This window comes from Eurosta solidaginis, chromosome 4 (assembly GCF_040869045.1).
Source record: "Eurosta solidaginis isolate ZX-2024a chromosome 4, ASM4086904v1, whole genome shotgun sequence".
Lineage (NCBI taxonomy): Eukaryota > Metazoa > Arthropoda > Insecta > Diptera > Tephritidae > Eurosta > Eurosta solidaginis.
The window spans coordinates 198,054,449-198,080,631 of record NC_090322.1 but is presented as its reverse complement, the minus strand read 5'-3'; the positions used below and the strand labels follow the sequence as shown (position 1 = coordinate 198,080,631).

General features: G+C 34.8%; 1 protein-coding gene across 4 annotated transcripts in view; it reads right to left on the bottom strand.

Annotated features, from left to right (window-relative positions):
• Nucleotides 1-24,546, bottom strand: part of kek5 (kekkon 5) — a 780,906-nt gene extending 756,360 nt beyond the window's left edge. For all 4 annotated transcript variants that reach the window (XR_010953108.1, XM_067784518.1, XM_067784512.1 and 1 more), the window contains exon 1: nt 24,235-24,546. The gene's annotated coding sequence lies outside the window, so the exon portion shown is untranslated. The remainder of the gene's footprint in view (nt 1-24,234) is intronic.
• Nucleotides 24,547-26,183: the final 1,637 nt, after the last annotated feature.

Here is a 26,183-nt window from a genome sequence, read left to right as displayed (position 1 = left end):
TTTAGATCAACTATTTATTTCACAAAATTGTTCAAAGCTTGGATAATATCTAGAGAATGTTGTTGGATATCAATTTAATGACGATAAATTTCTGAAGGCTGGAGAAATACCTTTTCAATGTTTATTGCCGAGTTGATCGCTATTTCAGAGCATAAGGCCTAGCCGGGTATGGAGTTCAAAGTCATCCTTTCTAAATGGAAATTAGCGGCAATAAAAATTATTGTATAGTGGTGGTGTACTGGCCTCCTCAAGTGACAGGACAAATAACATAAAGATATTCTATGTATTTCTGTCACGAAAAGCTTCTCAGCGAACACGAAAAAGCAGTGGCAATTTTTATAATTTTCTTTTTTGTAATTTAAGACAGAACACCCATGAATTTTGCAACGGAAACTATGCAAACAGATCTTAAACATTTTTTTTTTTAATTAATCTTTTTACTTAAAGCGTTTTGAATTTTTTTCGAGTAGGTGTGTAGTTTTGTAGCTAAATCAATTTTAGCCTTACAAAGTACAAGTTCACTCTAAATTAATATTTATTTTTGGCAATTTTGTTACTGATACATAAGTGTTTCATATTTTCTTCAATACGAAAGGCTCAGGTAGATTTTCAGGTAGATTCAGATGCGGATCTGAGGGAGATGCGGCCATCAGTAACAGCAATGAAAAGTAAGACAAAAGACGCGCATGTTTAACTTATCTTCATGTTATATTTAATGAATTATATGCCAAAAAAATTTAAAGTACTTTACAGCTCCCGATGAAAAAGTCTTTAAATTGTCAAGGAATGCCCCACACAAAAACACTACAGAGATAATTATATCTACACACAAATATAATATTCAAATACAACTTTGAATTCAACAGCGAATGCATTCTGAAGCTGCATTGATGCATGCAGCTTTTATTTAGTTAACCGGTTACTAAGTATTACCGGTTATTGCTTTTGCTTTAGTTTTCTGGTTGACTAACTGATATTTTGTGTGGTTCAGCAGCATACGACAATGACTAGCATTTTGCCATTGCAAATACGAGTATATTCCAAACCGGTTGGATCAGTCACTGCAACGTTGGTCACGTTCCAAATGCCTAGGTGTGTATGCATGAGGTGGCTTATGGGACAGGGTGGCTGTGGATCCGAATATATGAATATACTCACAGTTATGCGGTTTGATGTAGAATAATGTAATGTGGTGGCTGGAAAGTTGCTTTATTATAATATTTTTAGCTTATATAATTTATTTATTTTTATAAAAACTACTGTCTTCGATACTTAGATCCTTCACAAACCATGGAAACTCGTTGCCACGTTAAAAGGTCCTCTAGAGCAGAGCTATTGAAATAGTAGTAGTCGCTGAAGTTTATTTGCGTATTTTAAAAAAAATTGTGAAATATTTTTCGAGTGTTAGTAAATATACATGCATATGTCTAACCACGTTCCTTGTTAATCACCTACTACGTAAACCACTACGATTATAGTATTCTTATCAACAAGTCACAGTTCAAATTTTGGTGATCACTGTTCTAGATACATGATTCAACGAGGGTACGACTGCTCTCTTTTCGGAAAGTCAAAGCAGTAAAACCTAATCTCACGTACCCGAATTTATGCAGACATCGAAAATAATTAGTGTAGATACGCTTTAATGATACCCATTGGTTTTCTCTAGTGGTAATACGATCCCCACGTATCTGATGAAGCTCACCCATCTGCCTTCTGTAAGTCATTTTAAAAATTACATTACCCGCATATAAAAGGCATATTTTTCATAGCTTTGGCAGCACATAATCCTCTTAGTTTTCTAAATTTTTTCAAATCAAAATATTTTTAAAAAGCCCAGATGATGAGATATATTTAAAATTAAATACCACAATATTCGTTGCAAAAGAAACAATCAGGATGCTTGAAATAGGCACACAACCAACAATAAGTTCTTACTAAAATTATTGGAGGACACAAGAAAGCGGAGGTGGAATAAGTGTGTAAATTTTCTGCGTCAGAGTTAAATGAGCTCATATTTCAACTAATTATAAAGTTGTAAAGAACACAAAAGTATGCAAGCTTGACTCCAGAGAAACTGAGAGAACTAAGTATGCATACTTAAGAAACATTTACATGCGAATACGTAAATATGTGCATTAGAGCGACCCATTTAAAAAAGAATCTGAAATTTTCGGTGCTCTAATCTTAAGATGTTTGCTGAGGCCTGGCAAACTACCTCCCAAAGTTGCATGTAATATTTCAGTATTGAGAACTTTTGGGTGGCCTCATAGAGTCCTGTGTAAGGCTTACAAAACGATAATAGACTTTGATTCCAATTCCCTGAGCTCGGTGCTGGCAATTGATAAGACATCTATTTTATAAGACACTAGAAGACCCGGCAGACGTTGTCCTGCCCTAAATTTGGCCTATCTGCATACATTTTAATAAGCTTTTTCCGTCTGTCTCTGCCCTCCCCCCTCATCACTTTTTCCTAATCCTTTTACTCACTCCTCGTTCCGTCTTTTTCGCTTCATCTATATCCATCTTCGTCTCATTCTATCTCTTTCTCAATCTCCTTCTCTCTTTTCTCTTCTCTCAATTTCTTCTCATTCTTATGCATCCGTTATTGCCTGTCCCAGAGGATGGAATGTATTTTATTCCAGTCCCAGTCCTAGTCCCACTCCGAGTCTCAGTCCCAGTCCCTCTCCAAGTCTCAGTCCCAGCCCTAGTCCTAATTCCAGTCCCAGTCCGTCTCTGGATAATATTTAGAATATATTAGATTTATTCATTTTCTTTAAAATCACAATATTTTATACATGTTTACATATATAAATTGACACTCTGTACTAAAGCACTCATCAACAGCTTTCATTTGATATCCATATTGTATAAACACTGTCTAGGTATTCACTGGCCCACGTTTTGGCCTATATCTCGAGACCCTAGTCACCCAGGGGTATGAAAATTACACTCTACACAACTAAAGAATCTCCTGAATAAAAAAAAATTTCATAGTACCTCTAAATCGCGGGCTCCTCAGACACCTCCCCCCCTCCCCCCCCTCTCGGCGGGCCTGGTGATGTGCTATACTTGATATCATTCGCTATATTTTTTATTGATAAGCAGGTTGTTTAATTAAACACCAAGCAATTACACGGAAGTATATCCGCACCACCTGAAAATATGAGTGCCACTGCATATACGTAACATTTTATTATTACGTATAAACAAATAAAAGAATTTGCAATAAAATAATATTGCGACTATAAACTAAGATATAACCTATCTATCTCTCAAGATAGATTAAACTACACACGGGGTGCACAACAAATTCAAAATCGTTTCAGTAGTTTAGGAGCCCATCGCGGCCAAAAATGTTGTGACACGTGTCTTTTATATATTAAAATTTGTGATTTTCCTTTAAAATTAAAAAGAAACAATGTTTATAATTTTGCGTAGATATAAAACAATTTTCAACTAACTTTTTTATGAAAATATATATTTTTTTTCATATTTAATCGAACAATTTTTATTAAAATTTTGGCCTTTGTTTCAAAATTCAGACTGAGTTTTGACAATCTTTATGGAACAACTAAACAGCCCCTCAAAAAAAACTTGCTGCAAATCAGTAAAAAACTCTGAGAGACCTATAACTTGTACTTGGTTAAACTAAAATTGATTGGGCTTCAAAGCCTCAACGGACTAGTATAAGGGGGAAGGTTGTACAATGAGTTCCACTGAAAATTCCTCAATGCGAAAATTGTTTTTGTATAGATCCAACCTGTCTTGATAAACTGGGTATCACGAATTCCAAACTATAGAGCCACATTCTAACATCGGTCTTAATAAGGTAGTGAAAAGGGCTTTTGTTACATAAGGGTCACTAAATTCTTTAGACCAACGTTTAACGAATGCTAAAGCACTTCTAGCTTTATTAATCGTGGCTTGAAGATGAAGACTAAAACTAAATTTGGAGTCCATTGTGACCCTCAACTCAACAAAATCGTTTACACTTTTAAATGTAATGTTGTTAGCTGGTTCCAAATTTCTTCGAGAAAAACACATGTATTTACATTTCTTAAGGTTGAGAGGCATCTTATTTGCGTGTCACCATGCGACTAAGGAGTTCGTTTGATGGAAGGCAGTTTCATCGACGTACATCAAGATTTTCGAAAACTTCATTGTAGTAGAAATGTCGTTAGTCAATAGCAAGAAAAGAATCGGTCCTAGATGGCTGCCCTGTGGAACACCAGAACATACTTTAATGACGTCGGGAGATATATTTTTTAAAATTGCTTTTTGTTTACGGTTACACAGATATGAAAGTATCCATTGTGTAAGATTTGGGTGAAAGCGAAGCAAACCGAGTTTATGTCTAAGTAAGGAGTGGGAAACCTTCGTCGAACGCTTCACTAAAATCGGTGTATATGACATTGGTGTGAAAATTTTCCCCGAATTAACTAAAGACGCAAGTTGTGCACTCGAGTAAATTAGTAATTGTTCATCGGCCTTTGCAAAATCCGTGTTGGGAGCTTGCAATTAAAGGAGAAATAGAAAACGTAGCTTCAAATGACTTTGGGATAGCAGACAGCTTGGCTATTCCCCTATAGTTCTCTATAACAACAAATCGGGATCAAGCTAGTTAAAAAATCTCATGGGTAACAATTTAACTGATGAAATGGTAAACTGCTTTTTCGTGTTCGCTGCTGTATAACAGACATATCTCAGTTAATTTCCTATTCTATATATTAGAAGTCGATGAATACGAGGCTGCAATCAGTTTTTTAAGGTCATTTTGATTTTAATTTTTTTCAAAATTTGTCAAAAAAACACTGTAATTTGGAACCTTTTTAAACCTATTATTTTTCAGGGAAATTCTCATATCATTTGAAAATAGCCAGCTCGATAACATCCACATCGCAGCCTTGACCTTACGCAAGATTAAAGTTAGATGCATTTTACCACATTGCCGCGAAGCGAGAATTTACCACCACTTACATCATATTTTTGCAAAAAACGTAAGAGCACCAAAATTGTGCATAACTTTTTCAAATGGTAAGGTCTCATGTGCGTATATGTAAGTATGTATGAAACTGTAACACAATCTTCTTGTTATCGTGTTAAGGATAGTCATTGTGTTTAATAAAAGTTTTCTAAAGCGCATGCAACTAAATAAGAATTTATAAAACTACAAACTAAATGAAAGAAAAATTTTTTTATTAAATATGAGAAATTTAAAATTCATTTCACTGGTGATTTGTTTGATGTGTCTATAATTCAGAAAGCGACTATAACACAAGTTTACAAATTCAGGTCAATTTCTGGATCTGAGCAGATAAGAACGATTTTTTACTATATTTGATATGCTGAATTCGAATCTTCATTCAGTTTTTTAAGATTGATTCTAGTTTCCGAGTTCTCGCATGATAGCACCTGTGTGTTGTTATGGTAGCTTTTAAATAGTGGCACTGCTTGATAAGTCATTTCAACTGTAACTGTAAAATAATATAAGTGATTAGAGCAAATAAAAATGCAGAGACAGTGTTGCAAAATGTTTTTGTTACGTTTGTGGTTGTTATATGATTAAAACAAGTAGCAAAATAATAACAAATGCGCTCGAAGATGCGTATCTGTATCTGGTTTCAGAGTAGCAAACACTCATAAGTCATGGATACCGAAATTTATTTCAACACGTAATTGGTATCTTAACAGGGACGCAATCTGGATTTACCAAATTTTGTTGTTTTATATGCTTGTGGGATAGCCGCGCAACTGGACATCATTATGTGAGAAAAGAATGGCAAAGACGTACTCAATATGAGCCTGGGCAGCAAAACGTCTCCGCTGAACCACTTGTAAATCCACAAGACATTTTCCTGCCATCTCTTCACATTAAACTAGGCCTTATAAAGAACTTCTTCAAAGCATTGAACCGTGAAGGAGCGGCTTTTCAGTACTTAGTCAAGTTGTTTCCTAAATTGTCATATGCAAAAATCAAAGAAGGAATATTTCTCGGACCTGATATTAGAAAATTAATGGCTGATAAAAAATTTACAAAATGTTTAACACCCGATGAAACAGCCGCATGGGCATCTTTTCAAAATATCGTTCACCACTTTCTTGGTAATCACAAATCCCCTTATTTTAAGGAAATTATTGGCGATATGTTGAAAAATTATCGAAAGATTGGAGCTACAATGTCTCTAATGATGCATTTTCTGCATTCCCATCTCGATTTTTTCCCCGAAAACTTGGGTGATATGAGCGACGAGCAAGGAGAGTGGCTACACCAAGATCTAGCCAACATTGGAAAGACGATACCAAGGATTTTGGGATGAAGGCATGATGAGCGACTACTGTTGGACTCTAATACGCGAAACAGGTACTAAACAATACAAAAGGCAAAGTTCCACCAATCTTCGTTTCTGATTTGTTACTTTTAAGTTAATAAAATGAATATTATTTGACAAAAACCTCTAAAAATGAATTTATTGACTATATTAAAACCCAGACTCAATCTTAAAAAACGGAATGAAGAATCGGATTCAGCGTCATAAATTGTCTTAAAAACCACTTTTAGTTGCCTAGATCCAAAACCGCGTATACTTGTGTAATCGTATCGTAGCATTAAGTGCGGCAGTCATTATACTCAGCTGAGCAGAGCTTCCAGAATATATTAACTTTGTTCGCATAACGGTAATCCGTAACGGCATAAACTAATCGAGATAGATATAGACTTCTATATATCAAAATGATCTGGATGAAAAAAGAAATTCATTTAGCCATGTCCATCCGTCCGTCCGTCCGTCTGTAAACACGATAACTTAAGTAAATTTTGAGGTATCTTGATGAAATTTGGTATGTACGTTCCTGGGCGCTCATCTCAGATCGCTATTTAAAATGAACGAAATCGGACTACAACAACGCCCACTTTTTCAATATCGAAAATTTCGAAAAACCGAAAAAGTGCGATAATTCATTACCAAAGACGGATAAAGCGATGAAACTTGGTAGGTGCTTTGAACTTATGACGCAAAATAGAAAATTAGAAAAATTTTGGACAATGGGCGTGGCACCGCCCACTTTTAAAAGAAGGTAATTTAAAAATTTTGCAAGCTGTAATTTGGCAGTCGTTGAAGATATCATGATAAAATTTGGTAGGCATATTACTCCTATTACTATATGTGTGCTAATTAAAATTAACGAAATCGGATGACGAACACGCCCACTTTTAATATCTTTACCGTATAAAAGTAAACTATGTCAACATTCGACTCCAGTAAAAATATGGTGCAACAAAATACAAAGATAAAAGAAAATATCAAAATGCGATTGCCATCAATATAAAAATAACAGGGAATGCTATTAATTTGACAGAGATTTCTGTGGCAACATGGTCATATAAGAACAAAATAGTGATCGGCGCGCGTTGGCGTAAATTCACAGTCCGTTTTGACTACAAAGTGACAATTAACTTAACCAGTAAGTGAAAACGGCAATTGCTCAAACGTATGGCAAATTTTCGTTTGCGGAGCGGGTTATATAATAAATGAACACAAAATTTTAGCGTGAGTTTTGACCACTCACTGCTTTATCGACTTCGAGTCAGTAACGTGACACAACGGAAAAGCCTTTGACCCCAACTGGCCAACGGGTCAGTTGAGGCGATTTTTGGTGTCAGTAATTTTGACTTAATGAAAGACAAGCTATAGTGATTGAGATAAGTTTTACATAATGTTGTTAACTTGCTAAACGGCTAAAAACTGGTGTCTTGACAAAAAAAAACTCGGTTGAATTAACCAAAATGCGTTCAATTTTAACGAATGCTTATCAATTCAAGAACAACAAATCCAATTTTTTGACTTTACTAGCGCGATTTCTTTCAATGTATCAATATTTATTTATTTGTTTATTTACTTCGTATTAATCTAGAAACTGTAAAAATTTTCATACAAATTACAAGAAGACGTACTAGTATTTAAGCGAAAAAACTAAAAATTAACTAAAAGTTTACGTATATAAATAATTTAAAAATGATTTAAATAAGAATTTTGTGGATGAAAAGTCCAGACCAACAGGGTTTGAAAGCGTATTAAACTCTTTTAAAGCTGTAAAAGTCGGAGCATTAGACGCATAATTAATTCTAACCGTGTCCAGCCAGAAAGTGTCGGGATTCCATAGACTCCTCTGTGGGATGTTGAAACAAATTCCGGCTAGCAGAAATGGACAGTCAATCGCTCAACTTATTAAGTCAAAAACAAAGGTGAGAGACGGAATAGAACGTCTGCTTTCTAACGACTTTAGGATAATAAGCAAAGATCGACTACCGTATGAAGGAATCGGGTCATAGAAGTGCAACGACCGTAGTGCAAAGCGAACAAAAACTTTTTGTACGCGTTCAAGCCTGGGAATGTGAAAATTATAGTATGGTCTCCAGATGAAAATAGCGTATTCTAGTTTAGATCGCACAAGAGAGGTGTACAGCAAATTTTATAGTGTAAAATCAGAGCAGAAACATTTAATTAAGGCAAGTTTTGAATACGCCTTCGCAATTATGTAATTCAACTGCGTTTGAAACAAAAATTTGCAATCGAATACAACACCAAGGTCAGTGATTTCACTTAAAGAGGATAATCGAAAACCGTTGATTTTATACGATGTGCGTAGCGGAAAGCGAGATTTTTAGTAGCAAACATATGAGCACTTTTTTATATTAAGATTTAACTTATTACGTTTATACCAGTCGGAAACATTATCTATATCAGATTGTAGACTTACCATGTCTTCATTGCTCGTAATTGTCGAAAAAATCTTTAGATCAACAACGTACAACAGCTCTCAGTTTCAACAATAAATTTGTTCGGTTCACCTTGTCAAAAGTCTGTGTACCAGTGTACAACTTAAAGCCGATTTTGAAACGCAGAAATACAGTATTCCGAAAATACGGCGAGGTTTGAAACTGTTGAGCGACCTTTAACAAAACCGTGTTGTTGAACGGAGATAAAACGATTAACTGCAAAATAAATTTTATTTTTAACTATATAGTTTTGAGACTGGGGATATCTTTGAAATTGGTCGATAATTCGCAATATTGTTCTTATTACACTTTTAAACATTGGAGTGATAGAACTAACTTTCCAGGCATCAATAAACACTCCCCGTTCAAGTGATTTATTAAACAGAACCAACAATGGGGAAGCAAGGGCAGACCATTTTTTAATAGGTATATAGACAACCCATCTACATCGGTATTAGTAGACGTCTTCAGTTGTCGGATTCCTTCTTCTATATCAGCGAGCGTTAGGGTTAGCGATCCAAAATTTAATGGGGAATTTATGTTCGTGTAACACACGTGATCAAGGTCAGTGTCAGCATCGAAGTTTGACTTGAAGAAATGAGCAAAGAGATTAGCAGCATCAATAATGGAGTGCGCTTGGGTCTCATTGAGATAGACAACAGAAGGTATACTCGAACACAATTTTCTGGAATTGACATATCTCCAAAATGATTTTGAGTTTAGCTTTATATCCGATTCCAACTTAAGAATATAATTGCGCTTCAAGTCCCTTTTCAAAGATTTAAATTTACCGTGGTGTGATGGTAGCGTGCTCCGCCTACCACACCGGATGCCCTGGGTTCAAACCCCGGGCAAAGTATCATCAAAATTTTTAGAAATAAGGTTTTTCAATTAGAAGAAAATTTTTCTAAGCGGGGTCGCCCCTCGGCAGTGTTCGGCAAGCGCTCCGGGTGTATTTCTGCCATGAAAAGCTCTCAGTGAAAACAATCATGTAGGTCCCATCCGGCCAATTTGTAGGGAAAATCAAGAGGAGCACGACGCAAATTGGAAGAGAGGCTCGGCCTTAGATCTCTTCGGAGGTTATCGCGCCTTACATTTATTTTTTATTTTAAAACAGAAATTTCTCTTTATATAACACCAATTTGGATAATTTAAACTTCTTGAAATATTTGTTTCTTAAATTTTTAAGTTTTAACAATCGTTTAGTATGCAAGGTATTTTATATCTGGGTTTCTTAAGGATTGGGATTTGCTTTACGCAGATCTCACCTAACTTATATTTCAAAATTTCAAAGCAGTTGGCAACATCAACATTGGAAAATATTGAATTCCAACCAATGGCATCAACTGCAATATTAACTATATCGACATCCATTCTATTGAAGCAAAAACTAATAGTTTTTCATGAACCGAATTAAATTGACAGAATTCGACCTCTAAAACGAATGGTGTATGATGAATACCAGGAGTAGATAAGGGATCAAGGCATTCAAACAAAGAAAAACTTACATTATCATTGACAAAATTAAGTCTAAAATACGAGAAAGTCGATTTGGAAAACCATTTATCCGAGAAAAGCCACAACTGGATAAGTTATCAACCAAATAGGATTCAGATATACTATTTACGTTATTTGTATATAGCTCATTACTATTATCAATATAAGACCAATCAATATTGCCCAAGCTGAAGTCACCCATAACACACATACTATCATTATTATGATAGCATATCATTTCTTGTCGGAGGAATATAAGATGCGCAGATTAAAATATTCAAAAGCCCTTTAACTGACACGCAGAGCTGATCCAATAGTGTATCATCAATACTCAATGTCACGACCGACGAGCGAAATTTCCAGTTAACTGCTATAAGAACACCTCCGCCTGTACTATGACCAGTTTTAATATAGTCACGGTCTTTTCGAAAAACATTATATAAATTCGCATCGAAATATTCGTTATCGTAGAAACTCTGGTTTAACCACGTCTCAACGAGAACAAAAATATCGTAATCGGGGTTCGAGCTCAATGCATAAAGCAGCTTATATTTGTTTCTCAATCCAGAAACATTTTGAAAATATATTTTTAATTTCTTAGAAGAATCGGTAATAACGGAATTGGTTATCGTTGTTGTGTTGATGCACCTCCTAGTGAAAAAAAAAAACAAAACGGGCGAATTTTCACAAACTCAGGCCATATAGCTGGATTAAGCACCTTAGCAAAAGAACATTCCGAGACACCCAATTTGAAATTGACTTTTGTTAGGCTATCAATGGGAATGTCTTTCTTTACCAATGTATGACATATCAATAAATTTGATTCAATTTTAGCATGACTTGAAACATACGATAAGATATCAGCTTCCTTAACAGTAGGCGAAAATGACGAAATATGCAGAAACTTGAATACAGAAACTACTTTTAATTCACAGGTATTATAATTACCAACCACAATGGGCTTGCTTAATTTCCTCCGAATACTTTTGGCTTCAATTTCTTGCTGGATTACTTGGCGCACGGTAGATGCTGGTACATTTACCGGAGCAGCAGCAGATTTAGCAACAGAAGCAAAGGTAGGCGGTGCAGAGGCTTGCGGCGCAGCGTGAGGTGTCACTGCTAGCTTATGTTTAGCTTTTTTAGAGCCTGCAGCATGCGAAAGTATGAAAATGAGTTAGTGGGAAGAGTGCTTGAAGTTGTCCGATATACCATTTTCCATTTCCAATTGTACCAAAGAATTATTATATCTGTAGGGTATTAGTAATAGATTAATTGCATAAATTTAATTTAACTTTGTAAATTTATTACTTTGAATTTTTGTAATTTTCAATGTTGAATTTTATAACATCAAAAATTTTCATTCTTTGAAATTTGTTAAAACAAAAAGATTTGAAAATACTTTAAATAAACTATACCGAAATACATTTAGGCCCGGTTTTTCAGTAGTTGGTTAAGCTAAGCTTAAACTAAGTTTGCTTCAACTCTAGTCAAATTTAAACTCCAGTTAAACTACTGATCAGTTTTTCAGTCACAGTTTAAGGCCGCCTTTGGGTATGCTTTATTGTGCGGCAGCATTGGTTTTTTTATTATCTAGATAATTTTTAGATACGGCAACAGCTGGATTTTGTTTACCCAACAAACATGAAAAAAAATTCTCCAGCGAAATATATCTAGTTCAGGAAGTGATAGCCAACATCACTATTTAATTATTCTTAAATCAGATAGTTCTAGAGTTGATATCCAACTTCATTCTCCAATCACTACCAACCTCTGAGACATTTTTTAAAATTAAACGTTTTCGAGCTGATCTCCAACGTCATTAATATTTTCCAATTATTATCCTAATTTCGAGAGATTTTGAGAAATGTACAGTTCTCAAATGTATATTCAACACATTTCTCCAGTTGATATCATACATTGCATATCGAGCTGAGGTGGAGATGACAAAAATCTCCAAGGTGGTACCACCAAAACCAGCAGCTGTTTTTTGTGAGAAATAAACACTTGGTTGATAGCAGTAATGAAGCGTAATTAATCAAAAATAAATTATATATATTTTATTTTATTTTCGTGAAAATACTGTAGTGTGGAATCTTACATTTGAGTCCAGTTAGAGAACCACAAGTTGGGAATTAAATTTTTTCAACTTAAATAATAGCATTTTTTGCTTTATAAAAAATTCCCTCTTTTGCTGAGTACGCTATGATTCTCGAGTTGAGCCACTGTTTCGAAACAACCCTTGAGATTTTAGAAGTATGCCTAATTAACAACATGAGCTCTAATGGTATTCACACCCAAATGTTTGTTGGGTATATTCGACGCCATTTCGAACGAACGCAAATAACTGATACGCTAACTAGAGTTTAACTCCGCCAGGTCGGCCGCTTAGGCTCAGCTTAAACTTCAGTTAAAGTATACTGAAAAACTGCAGAGTAAGTTTAAGCGTAGTTTAACTGACAAACTTAGTTGAACTTGTACTGAAAACCCGGGCCTTAAAAAAAAAGAATTTTAATTGTAACCTACAATTTGGCGTCCTGCCTGTGCTGTAATTAATTAGTGCGCCTAAAATCAGGCAAAAGAACAATTTTAAAAACCAAATATTGAATAGTGTTGTGCAAAATAAAAGCAACGTTTGAAAGTATAATAAAAAATTTTCTTGAAAAAGCTAAATTAGTTATACTGCAAATATACACTCTTTGTGCTTAAATAGCGAAAATCTGAAATAGATTAATATACGTTTTGTTAGTGAAAATCTCCGTTCTTACATAAAAATATATAAAGATCAGTAAAATCTCATAAGGAAAAACTATTTAAAATTGTGTTGTATATTTTATTAAATGACGTTCTATAATTGCATCTTATGCGGTCTCAAAAGTTAGTGCGGCTACACGTTGAAAGAAATCGATTACTTTGTAACCCGTTCGTACCAGTGTTGCCAGGTTAGCCTTTTCGAGGCTAGATTTAGCCTTTTTTTTTACCTTTAGCCTCGAAATTTTGTGTTTAGCTTCGTGACTTTTTTCTAGCCTTTTTTACTCCGAATATATTTTTAAAAATATCTAAAATAGATAGATAATAGATAAAGAGAAGTATAGTTATTCTTCAAGTCAAATAGCATTAATAGAGCTGCAGTGGCGAAAACTTGTAAATATACAATGGAAAAATGTACACTCCACCATGGAATTTTGGTCGGAAGTCCGAGAACATAAAAATGCATTAAACGAACCTCCTTTTTTAGAACTTGTCGAATTCATTTTTAGGTTTTTAGTATTACTACTCAGTAACGCGGAGGTTGAAAGAGTTTTTAGTGGCATGAAAATTCTGAAAACTAAACTAAGGAACAAACTAAAAATTAAAATGCTTAATGCGCTGCTTAATATTAGATGCTCGTTAAAACGCTTATCTAAATGTTGTAATGACTTTGAAATTACCTATGATCTCATATCTATGGAAAATAGCCAAACTTTATACCCAGACATAAGCTCTTCTGATTCTTCAGACGGGGAATATTTTATATAAATAATTAGTTTGTAATATTTTTTTATGTATATACACATATGCAATCATTTAAAGTAATTCCATGTGCTAGTCAAAGAATATGTGCCTGATATGTTTTGAAACAGGAAGTTATGCTTAAGTTATGTTTATAAGTTTTTATATAAAAAAATTTTATGAATTAACCAAAAAATTTCTGGCCTTTTTTAGCATCTTTTTTTCTAAATTTATCCTTTTCTAACCTTTTTTTTGCCAATCTAGCTTCTTTTTTTTGCATCACCTGGCAACACTGGTTCGTACTGAAATCAATATTCAACTTTAATGTCCTCAGCAACTTTCGCTGCTAAATGTTCAACATGCACAAACTCTTCCTTGTTCTTTAGAATAGGTCTCTTAAGCTAGCCCAACCTTTTCAGCCCAATCAAAAAACGAGACCGTACTAAATTGCACAACATTTATTACTAATTTAGTACCGATTAATTAAATTTATTACCCTTGTATTTTAAAAAATATCGAGGGTTGGGCTAGCTTAAGTTTAAGCCAACCCAACCCATATGCACAATCAAAAAACGAGACCGTACTAAACTGCAAAACATTTATTACTAATTTAGTACCGGTTAATTAAATTTATTACCCTTGTATTTTAAAAAATATCGAGGGTTGGGCTAGCTTAAGTTTAAGCCAACCCAACCCATATGCACAATCAAAAACGAGACCGTACTAAACTGCAAAACATTTATTACTAATTTAGTACCGGTTAACTAAATTTATTACCCTTGTATTTTAAAAAATATCGAGGGTTGGGCTAGCTTAAACTTAAGCTTAAACTTAAGCTAGCCCAACCCTCGATATTTTTTAAAATACAAGGGTAATACATTTAATTAACCGGTACTAAATTAGTAATAAATGTTTTGCAGTTTAGTATGGTCTCGTTTTAAGCTTAAGCTTAAACTGAAGCTAGCCCAACCCTCGATATTTTTTAAAATACAAGGGTAATAAATTTAATTAACCGGTACTAAATTAGTAATAAATGTTTTGCAGTTTAGTACGGTCTCGTTTTTTGATTGTGCATATGGGTTGGGTTGGCTTAAACTTAAGCTAGCCCAACCCTCGATATTTTTTAAAATACAAGGGTAATAAATTTAATTAACCGGTACTAAATTAGTAATAAATGTTTTGCAGTTTAGTACGGTCTCGTTTTTTGATTGTGCATATAGGTTGGGTTGGCTTAAACTTAAGCTAGCCCAACCCTCGATATTTTTTAAAATACAAGGGTAATAAATTTAATTAATCGGTACTAAATTAGTAATAAATGTTGTGCAGTGTAGTACGGTCTCGTTTTTTGATTGTGCATATGGGTTGGGTTGGCTTAAACTTAAGCTAGCCCAACCCTCAATATTTTTTAAAATACAAGGGTAATAAATTTAATTAACCGGTACTAAATTAGTAATAAATGTTTTGCAGTTTAGTACGGTCTCGTTTTTTGATTGTGCATATGGGTTGGGTTGGCTTAAACTTAAGCTAGCCCAACCCTCGATATTTTTTAAAATACAAGGGTAATAAATTTAATTAACCGGTACTAAATTAGTAATAAATGTTTTGCAGTTTAGTACGGTCTCGTTTTTTGATTGTGCATATGGGTTGGGTTGGCTTAAACTTAACCTAGCCCAACCCTCGATATTTTTTAAAATACAAGGGTAATAAATTTAATTAACCGGTACTAAATTAGTAATAAATGTTTTGCAGTTTAGTACGGTCTCGTTTTTTGATTGTGCATATGGGTTGGGCTGGCTTAAACTTAAGCTAGCCCAACCCTCGATATTTTTTAAAATACAAGGGTAATAAATTTAATTAATCGGTACTAAATTAGTAATAAATGTTGTGCAATTTAGTACGGTCTCGTTTTTTGATTGTGCATATGGGTTGGGTTGGCTTAAACTTAAGCTAGCCCAACCCTCGATATTTTTTAAAATAAAAGGGTAATAAATTTAATTAACCGGTACTAAATTAGTAATAAATGTTTTGCAGTTTAGTACGGTCTCGTTTTTTGATTGTGCATATGGGTTGGGTTGGCTTAAACTTAAGCTAGCCCAACCCTCGATATTTTTTTAAAATACAAGGGTAATAAATTTAATTAATCGGTACTAAATTAGTAATAAATGTTGTGCAATTTAGTACGGTCTCGTTTTTTGATTGGGCTGAAAAGGTTGGGCTAGCTTAAGAGACCTCTTTAGAATAGAGCTAGCATCTTCATTTGTTAGTGACGTATAATACAATTTAGTGGAGACGAGGAGCAGCAGTAACAGTGCTTTATGACGACATTCAAACTCATTGGTCAAAATTGTTCGAATATTCAATTTTTGCACATATCTCATCGCTCTATTGGTAACGCAGTGAGTAAAGTTGTAACATAATAAGAAATAAAAATTGAATACAAACAAGAGATCATCCAATTGAAATTACGGCCATACGCATATCTTCAAGGACTCTCATAATTAATCATCAAACACTGCATAATAAATATTGGTATATTTTTATATTAATAATATATAAGTAGAATATTTATTTAAGTTTCTTAGAATATTTTAAAATTATTAACTCCTTCAGAGATATATTTCTTTTTAACTTTCATTAAATATGTATCATACACCACCACACGACAGACATTTATCTACACCAGGCATGCTTAACGAACGAAACGATATCATTTCGTTACGATAATCAACGTTAACAAACGAAACGAAGTCACTTCGTTTCGTTTATTAACGTTAAGATCGTCAAATTAACGTTAATTTGGCGTTCTTAACGTTAATAAACGAAACGAAATTACTTCGTTTCGTTTATTAACGTTGATTATCGTAACGAAATGATATCGTTTCGTTCGTTAAGCATGCCTGATCTACACCAACACATAATATAAATAATTCACTTATTGACTTACAAGATCCTAATCTTCAAAATTATCTTGTAAATCGTTATGAGAATCAAAATAACAATGAAATTTTTGCCACTTCGGTGGAGTTGCCTCAGTTTTCAACAAATTGTCCTCAAGTCTGGTTCATCCACGCTGACATGCAATTTAATAGGAAAAATATTAGTCAGCAAATAACCAAATATGACGTAAGTAATTGCTGCACTTCCACAGGATGTCATTATGACAATTTGAGACTTCATTCAGAACCCTCCTGAAAATAATAAATTCTCTGTATTAAAGAAAGTTTTAATTGAACCACATTCTTCGAGTGAGAATGCCAAATTTGACAAGGTTTTATCTAATTCTGAGATGGGAGATCGTAAACCATCAGAATATTATCGGACTTTAGTATTTCTCTCTGGTACTAACTTCAGCCAAGAAGTCCTTAGAAACTTTAGATGAGAAAACTGTCAAAGAATTTGCATGTAATTTTAGCTAGTAAAAATTTTAGTGATATAAACGAATTAATGAAATTAGCTAATAACGTATGGGAAGTTATCAATAAAAATGAAAAAATACATTAGTATCTAATTTGGTTCAAACAACTAGTGTTATATGCAAAAAATTTGAAAAACTATCTTTAGAATTATCAGGAATCAAGAAAGAAATTAATCAAAATTATTCAAGTTCTCGTTCTATAAGAGAAATCGTTCTAGAAGTCCTTCCAGATACAGATCCAATTCTCATGAGAATCCTAATTGGCTCTATAAATATCACTATAAATTCGTGAACAAGGCTAGAAAATGTGAACAACCAAGCATTTTCAAAAATTAATAGTTCAACAAACTAAATTCTTCCGTTGTTGCAGCGAAGAACAACGGAAATTTAGAAGTTTCAACTTGTCGCTTATTTATATTTGAAAAGGATAATATGTAGGTTAAATTTTTTAATTGATAGTGGTGCAGAAATTTCGGTATTTCCACTTTCAAAATTGATAAGTAAAAAGAAATCTTCTTATTTTATTTTGAAAGCGGCTAATGGTACACCTATTTCTACATATGCTAAAAAACTTTTGAATATTAACTTAGGATTAAGGCGTGAATTTCCATCTACTAACCTATATAAGAAACAAACGTTTAGTTGACCCGTTGACGAGCCTTTCAGTCAACACCATCTCTTTTTTTAAAAAAATTTCTATCATTCATAGCTGAGCCAGATTACTCGAAACCAGTTAAGCATACTACGGTTCACAGACTTTTTACTGAAGGAAACCTTCCTTTTTCTAAGCCCAGGCGCTTGGATCCAATTAAGTTTAAAGTGGCCAAGACCGAGTTCGATATTATATTATAACTGGAATTGTAGACCCTCAAATTCTTCAGTACCAAAAAAGGATGTTAACGACTGGCGACCTTGTGATGATTTCTGTAGATTTATTGTTATTACCGTACCTGATCGTTATCCTTTACCTCATACCTCATATACATGATTTCAATATGAATCTTCGAAACAAAAGTGAAAGCATATCATCAGATACCAATGGCCAAAGAAAATATTTTCAAAACAGATCAGACATTGGTACGAAGAGTTACCGATAGTGCTTTTAGGTTTGCGATCAATTTTTAAAGAAGATATTTCGGCTACTCCAGCAGAAATGGTTTTTGGACAAAATTTGAAAATTTGGTGAACTTGTTGTTCCAACTTCTGAGAATACAACTTCATCAGAAGTTTTAAGTGGTTTATGTGAGCATTTCAACAATGTAAAATCAAATCTACAACATCATAAAAATTCTACAAGTATTTTTGTTCCAAAAGACTTAAAAGTTTATAAATTTGTCTTTGTTCGAGTTTTAAACATACGCTCCTTACAAGATCCATATGGTGGACCATATAGACTTATTGACAAAGATGTTAAAAAATTTTAAAGTAGAAATAAATAATGAAATTAAAAGTTACTTTTAATTTATTTAACAATAAAGCTCTGGAGGGGGAAATATTGTAGAGTATTAGTAATAGATTAATTGTATTAATTTAATTTAACTTTGTAAATTTATTACTTTTAATTTTTGTAATTTTCAATATATATCTAAATGTTATTTTTCAATGTTGAATATTATAGCATCAAAAGTTTTAATTCTTTGAAATTTGTTAAAACAAAAAGATTTGAAAAGACCTAAAATAAAGTATAACGAAATACGTTAAAAAAAAAAAAGAATTTTAATTGTAACTACAACAACCAACCCCACTTCAATGGGGTACACAGCGCGCCCCCTACGAAAAATGAAATAATTTCAGCAATCAAGTCCTTAAAAAAGGGCAAGGCCCCAGCAACTGATGACATATATGCTGAATACCTCATAGCAGATCCAGATACCGCAGCTGAAAACTTACTTCCAATCTTCCGTCAGGTATGGGAAGAAGAATCCTACCCTCGTCAGTGGAATGAAGGCATACTTGTAAAAGTCGCAAAAAAGGGAGATACCTCTGATTGTAACAACTACAGAGGTATCACCTTACTCTCGATTCCTAGCAAAGTGTTCTCCACGATCTTACTGTCCCGAATTCAAGAGGCGGTGAACGGAACACTAAGAGAAAATCAGTTTGGCTTTAGACAAAACCGATCCTGTGTTGATCTAATAAATACCGTCCGAATCATTGTTGAACAATGCTGTGAATACAGAACATCAGCTTATTTACTTTTTATCGACTTTAAAAAGGCTTTTGATAGTCTCGACAGGAAATATATTTGGGAAATACTACGAAAACGAGGGATGCCCAATAAAATAATCAACATTATAAAGGCAATGAATGCCGAATTTAAGTGCCGGGTCAGTCACGATGGGTGCCTCTCAGAACCCTTCGAAATTAAAAGCGGGGTGCGACAGGGATGCATACTCTCGCCGCCCTTGTTTATCTTGGCATTAGACGATATTATGAGGAACGCAGAAAATGGTGGACACGGTTTACAGTGGACGCCTTTCACTCAGCTAGGGGATTTAGAATATGCAGACGATGTCTGTCTGCTAAGCCACAGAAGTACTGACCTTCAACACAATTTAGAAGCTGTCAACACACATGCAAAGGAGGCCGGACTAAGCATCAATACAGCGAAAACCAAAGTCATAAGATGCGGCTATAGTATTTCATCAAGGCCATTGATGCTTACGGTTGACGAAAATGAAATCGAAGGTGTAGAGTTCGTTGTTTATCTTGGTAGTATTGTCTCAAATAAGATCGGTGCAGATGAGGACGTTCAGTCTCGCATAAACAAAGCAAGAATGGTTTTTGGGCAACTGGCAAACGTGTGGAGGTCCAGGCAAATATCTTTAAAAACGAAGCTTCGACTGTTTAATTCGAATGTTAAATCAGTACTGTTTTATGCTTGCGAGACGTGGAAAAGCTCAACTTCAATTCAGAAACGTCTACAAGTTTTTATTAATAAATGTCTGCGCCGAATCCTGAAAATTCGATGGCCGGAAAGAATTTCAAATGACGACTTATGGTCTAGAACAAATCAACCTAAGGCTGCCACAGAAATAACCAAGCGTAAATGGTCGTGGATTGGTCACACTCTCATAAGACCTCCAGTAAATATAGCCAGACAAGCATTGCGATGGAATCCACAAGGAAGCCGACGACCTGGTGCACCTGCGAAAACTTGGCGCAGAACTGTGAATAAAGAACTCGAAGACGCAGGATATACGTGGAATGACATCACAAGAACTGCACCTAACAGAATAAGATTTAAGTCGGTGGTCGAGGCCCTATGCTCCAATAGGAGTTGAGGAGGATGATGATGATGATGATGACAATATCATTATTTAATGTAAGTGCGTATACGGACACACGAAGCTTATTATCTTACTCAACAGTTGGATATAGCTTTTTTGAACACATACTTCTGTTAAAATGGCAGCCATTAGCTTAAAAGGGTCGAACGATCCAACTTTTGATTTGTTTTGAACCGTTAATACTAAAGCTTCTTGGCAAATTCTTATACCTTTCAGATATTACTTTAAAAAGTTCGTTCTGGAATAGTGGTAGTGTGTTGGCTTGTTAACAGGACAACTAACAACAAAAATACTTTAGATATTTCTGAAAGGGGTCGGACTTCGGTACTGGCTTAGCAAGTCTTTATTAATTCCGTCGATTTGTAAGAAAAATTAAGAAGCAGAACTGTTCCTTACAACGATACAAGCATGGTTTTTTTTTAATAAACGGACTTCGTGCAGAACATATTCGATTAACATACTTATAGCGCAGCACGCGCATTTTTTTTTATTTTCGCATTAGGGGATGACAAGGGCTCTTTGGTCGAGTTGTAAAAATCTGCAATAATTTCAACTTTGGTGTCCTAGAAAATATTGTTTCCTGTACATTGTTTACTAACACTTCAACTATCCAAGATTAGTCCTTCTGCAGTTTGTTACACCAGAATAGCAAATGCCAAGTACACCTTGAGCAGCATGTTGCATCAGCACTTCTCAACTTCGTGATGCCTCCAGAAAAATTGTGAAAAATTTGCTCCAAGGAGAAATGATGGAATGTGCGTGTGTTAGTATGAAATCGTACTTATTTTCGAGGGACCGAAATCCTTTAGGAAATAAAACCCTTTTTGGGACTCCGCATACATGATCGAAAGAAAATTATGTTCAGTTGATGTGAGCTCGTTACGGACAAGTCAGTACACCCACCTTATGACCAGTTGAAGCTTTAAAAGCAAATAAAAGTAAGCTATAAGAGCGGGTTTACACGATTGTTCAGAAGATTAAAACTTCGCTTCAAACTGGAGGGAGGGACTCCCTTATTTCATGCCGACTTTGAACGGCATCTGCGAAACAAATGAAGTTTTTCATGGAAATATCGTCCTAGAATTCAAATTCTAATTGAAATTCTTAAAAAGACTATTTAAAGAAAGAGCCCTTTTAAAAAAATTTTACTTGATCGAAAATCCCAAGGCGATCTGTTATAGTCTACAATTTTAATAAACAATGGACGCAACAACATGATTTTGATCAGAAGTGCTAGCCTAGAAGAGTACAGCGAAGAAGTTTGCATGAAATAATGTTTAGGGTCAGCAGAAAGAATCCGATTCGGAAGGAAATAAACACTGTAGCACGTTTCTCAACGTCACATAGCAATATTTCGAAAAGTTCAAAATTTGTAGAAAATAATTGTTTTAACATAACAGAAGTAAATTGAGGACAAGAAACAAATTTAAACAAGTCCAACATATACAAAACCCATCAAATTTAATTGATGGGAATAAAACTGCTGTTTTTATGTTCCGGCGTTTCATAGCAGGTAAAAATTAGAGAGGCTGAGCTTGAATTTGGTTAACTTAATTTTGCTGGGCATTGTGCTTCACTATGGGGAAGTGCGGTAAAGCACTTAACACGGCTGTTATCTTCTTAGGTATTCGACTTTTTATGACGGAGTAATAAAACACAAATTTTAAAAAGCATTATTATTTTTTTTATTCATACTTGCACACAATGCACAAAATTTCAGTGCTTTAAGCCTTCCTCTACTAGGAAAAAAACTGGTGGTAGTGGAAACCTGGCACCTGGATATTTTTTTGTCATAGTATTCACCAATTTTTAATGCATACAAATTTTGTTACCACAAAGTTTTGTTTAATCGTGACGAATTTAGTTTTAAAATTAACACCATATTTTTAAATGTTGTTGTTGTAGCAGTGCTTTACCCCATCCAATAGGTGCGGTTGCTAACAAAGTGTCATCAGTTTTCTCTAACAAGGGTCCGAGAAAACTTGCTGTTTCAAAAGGGGTGTTAGAGGCGTTGGTTCGACATTGCAATTGAAAAGATGGTTAGTGGTATGTGGGAACACTTTGCAAGCTGTATGTCCTGCCTATTTGTTGAGGTTGATTGTGGATAGGTCAGAGCTTAAGCTATTACAGTGTCCAGATCGAAATCGAGCTAGAGTGATACCCGTCTCCCTGGTGAGGTGGCTTCCCTCTACTGCGAGTTCAGAGTATTTGACTTTAAGAAGGGGGTTCACCGCACAATTCCTGGCATAGAGGTCCGACGCTTTTTTGTGAATATCACTGAGAACCTTGTTATGCTCTTTTTTTATACTCAGCTGAGCAGAGCTCACAGAGTATATTAATTTTGTTCGCATAACCGAACCTTAACGGCATAAACTAATCGAGATAGATATAGACTTCTATATATCAAAATGATCTGAGCGAAAAAAGAAATTAATTTAGACATGTCCGTCCGTCCGTAAACACGAAAACTTGAGTAAGTTTTGAGGTATCTTAATGAAATTTAGTTTGTAAGTTCCTGGGCACTCATCTCAGATTGCTATGAACGAAATCGGACTATAACCGCGCTCACTTTTTCGATATCGAAAATTTCGAAAAACCGAAAAAGTGCGATAATTCGCCACCAAAGACGGATAAAGCGATGAAACTTGGTAGGTGGGTTGACCTTATGACGCAGAATAGAAAATTAGTAAAATTTTGGACAGTGGGGGTGGCACCGCCCACTTTTAAAAGAAGGTAATTTAAAAGTTTTGCAAGCTGTAATTTGGCAGCTGAGTAATGTTTGGCTACACCCGAACTTAGCCTTCCATACTTGTTCTACATACGGCTGAGTTCTCTGGAGCCGTATTTCCTCATAATGCTTGAGGACATGACTTCTTAAGTCCCTGGGAGGCGGGGCCTCTTTAATCAGATGACGGTTGGTATGCCCAGGTTTCTGGGTATTGAACATAAACTGTTTGTTTAGCATTTTCTCCCTTATGTGAAGAAATCTCGCCTTACTGTGTAGATGGTGTTCTGGGGACATAAGGTTACAACCCGCAGCAGTTGTGAGAGCGATGTTTTGGCAGACCTGCGTTTTTCTGCTGTGTGTTTCTTTTATGGTCGGCGACCATATTGGGGACGTGTAGCATGTAAGCGGCCGGCCAAGTGTTTTGTAAGTGGTAATGAGCGTTCCTTTACCTCAAGAGCTTTGGGAATTTTGGCACGGCTCTGGATTTTAGGAACAATTGCGGATGCATACTCGCCAAATTGACACAAGGTAGCGTAAGACAATAGGTAGCGTAATGCCATCGACGTGGATGTTCAATATGGCCGACATTTGTCTTGTCCACTTAGTAAATAAGGTCGCCGAGGATTGGGTTGATGACAATGTCAGGTTCCGCGAGGCGATTAAATTCGAAATACCAAGGAGTTGGTCGTTTATTTTATTTCATAGTTTATCAATGGATGGGCAGGGACCTGTTGCCATTATCGTGCAGGTGGAGAGAGCAGCTACGATACATAGAAGTTAAACAAAAGCGTGGACAGGACACCACCCTGTGGCACCCATTGTTTAATTCTTCTAAGTTTAGATATTAGGTTACTGAATTGCACCGATGCCTGCCGTCCAGACAGATCATTTGCCGTCCACCTTTTGAGACTGGGAGGAAGGGTGGATCCTTGCAAGTCTTGAGTATGATTTACATATTTTAATAGGGTCAAAAAGGTAGCAAATTATTTTTTTCGATTTATTTAACATTAAATATTTAATTATTGAATTTTGTTACCTTTTTATTCCTATGTGAATGTATTTAATCTAAATTCATCTAGTTCACGCAATATTAAAGTCACACTAATTCAGATTCACATATTTAATTTTTTTAAGTTTTTTTTATACATTTTGTTCAATTGGTGTTTTTATTTTTTTTCTGCAATTCCACTAATTTTTTTTATTCACATATCCACTGAATAAATAATTCTTACTCTTCGCTTTGTTTTCACATCAATTTCTCACAATTTACTTCATTTAAATTAATTTGTTGTTGTAACGACTGCATGGATTCAACACATGATTCATGGTATTCATTTGCTTCAAATGCATTTGCTTCAAATGCATTTGCGCTTCTTAACACAACACTTTCATACATACATATATACATTCTTCTACACGAATTTTTTGTTGGTATGTTTGTATGTATATGGGTTTTTAAAATTTTTGCTTTGTCTGCTTTCGCTTTAATTCTTTCGATTTCAGCTACCTAACGCAGCACTTTTGTATTTTTTTATTTTTTTTTATTTTTCAGTTCAATTATTCACTGTTTTTGCTTCCATTTCGGTATTCTTTTTGTTATTTTTGGAACACAATTTAATTCATTTAAATTTCATTTCGGTTTATAGGTACTCACTTATTTCTGTAAATACATAGGTATTTATGGCTTTGTTTTCACTTCCTTTTTATTCAATTTTTAATATTTACATTTAATTCCAAGACCTTTTTTCCAGAATTCTATATTTTGTTTTACCATTCTTTTATATGCTTTAATTTATTAATAATTCCTTTACAACTGTAATTCTTCACAATTCACTTAATTTTCGTTAAAACAAACTTTATTTCAATCAAGAACTCTTAATTCGTATGCACTGCAATTTGCGTGCGTTTGCAATGTAGTAGTTGTTTTTGTTATGGCCTTTTAACGAGAACCAGTACCTAAAAAAAATTCCAACATCGAACGTTTACACTCGCGTAACTAAACAACACTTTCAACCGGCGTTTATAAAACAACTGAAGTATCAGGCAGTTGATACAGCAGCAGCACAAACAACAGAGTTCGTCACGACTCAAGCGAATAACAACGAAGAGGAAATACAGCAGCAAGCAAAAAGAACAAACAAAAACAACAACAGTGCGTCAACCGTAACAGCACCTCTACTGTCATTGGATTCGTAAAGCAGCTGCATTTGTGCATATGTTCAATTGTTGTTTTATTTTAGTAAGAAGCAAATAGTGACTTATAATTTTACAGTTGGCAATGCTGTCTGTTAAATTTGCATTACCTGAGTGTATTTGTTTTCTCTCTCTCTGTCGCTCTCTCTTACTTGTGCTGAAGTCGATTCAGCTACACAAATTTGTCGTTATGAGTTTCTCTTTTATTATAGTTAACAGTACTCACCAAACATATATAGTTAAACTGTTGAATGGCGGTGAATATGCAGGAAATGCATGCTATGAACAGCTGTTCCGCCTTCTATGCATATGTGTATGTAATTCTGTATATCTCCGTAAGTGGGCCTAAAAGTATGCCATAGCTATGCGGCGAATTGCAGGCATTTGTTTATTAATACGCGTTTGAAAGTAGTGCATGCACAGTATGAAGGGGAAAATATTTAGTATGTGTAGCGGGTAGATTGATTTAGGGCAAAAAAATGAATTACCTCCCGGTCCCAACTTGCCAATACTTTTAATTTAGTACCAGCTATTTTACCTGGCGCATTGCTTTAATTTCAAACCTCCATTTTTATTTGAAACATTCTATTTAGGTAATTATCATAATTTAGGTATTTAGGTTGGCTGGTCCCTGAGAAACTCACATAGAGTAAATGAGTCTGAACCCTATTCGAAACCGGGACCCATGTTATTGAATAACTCCAGTCGCTTGGCAAATACTATAAAGTTTCTAGGCCCTAGTATCTAGCGAGTGTAGAGCACGAGCACAAGGTGTGCGCTACAGTTTCCTGC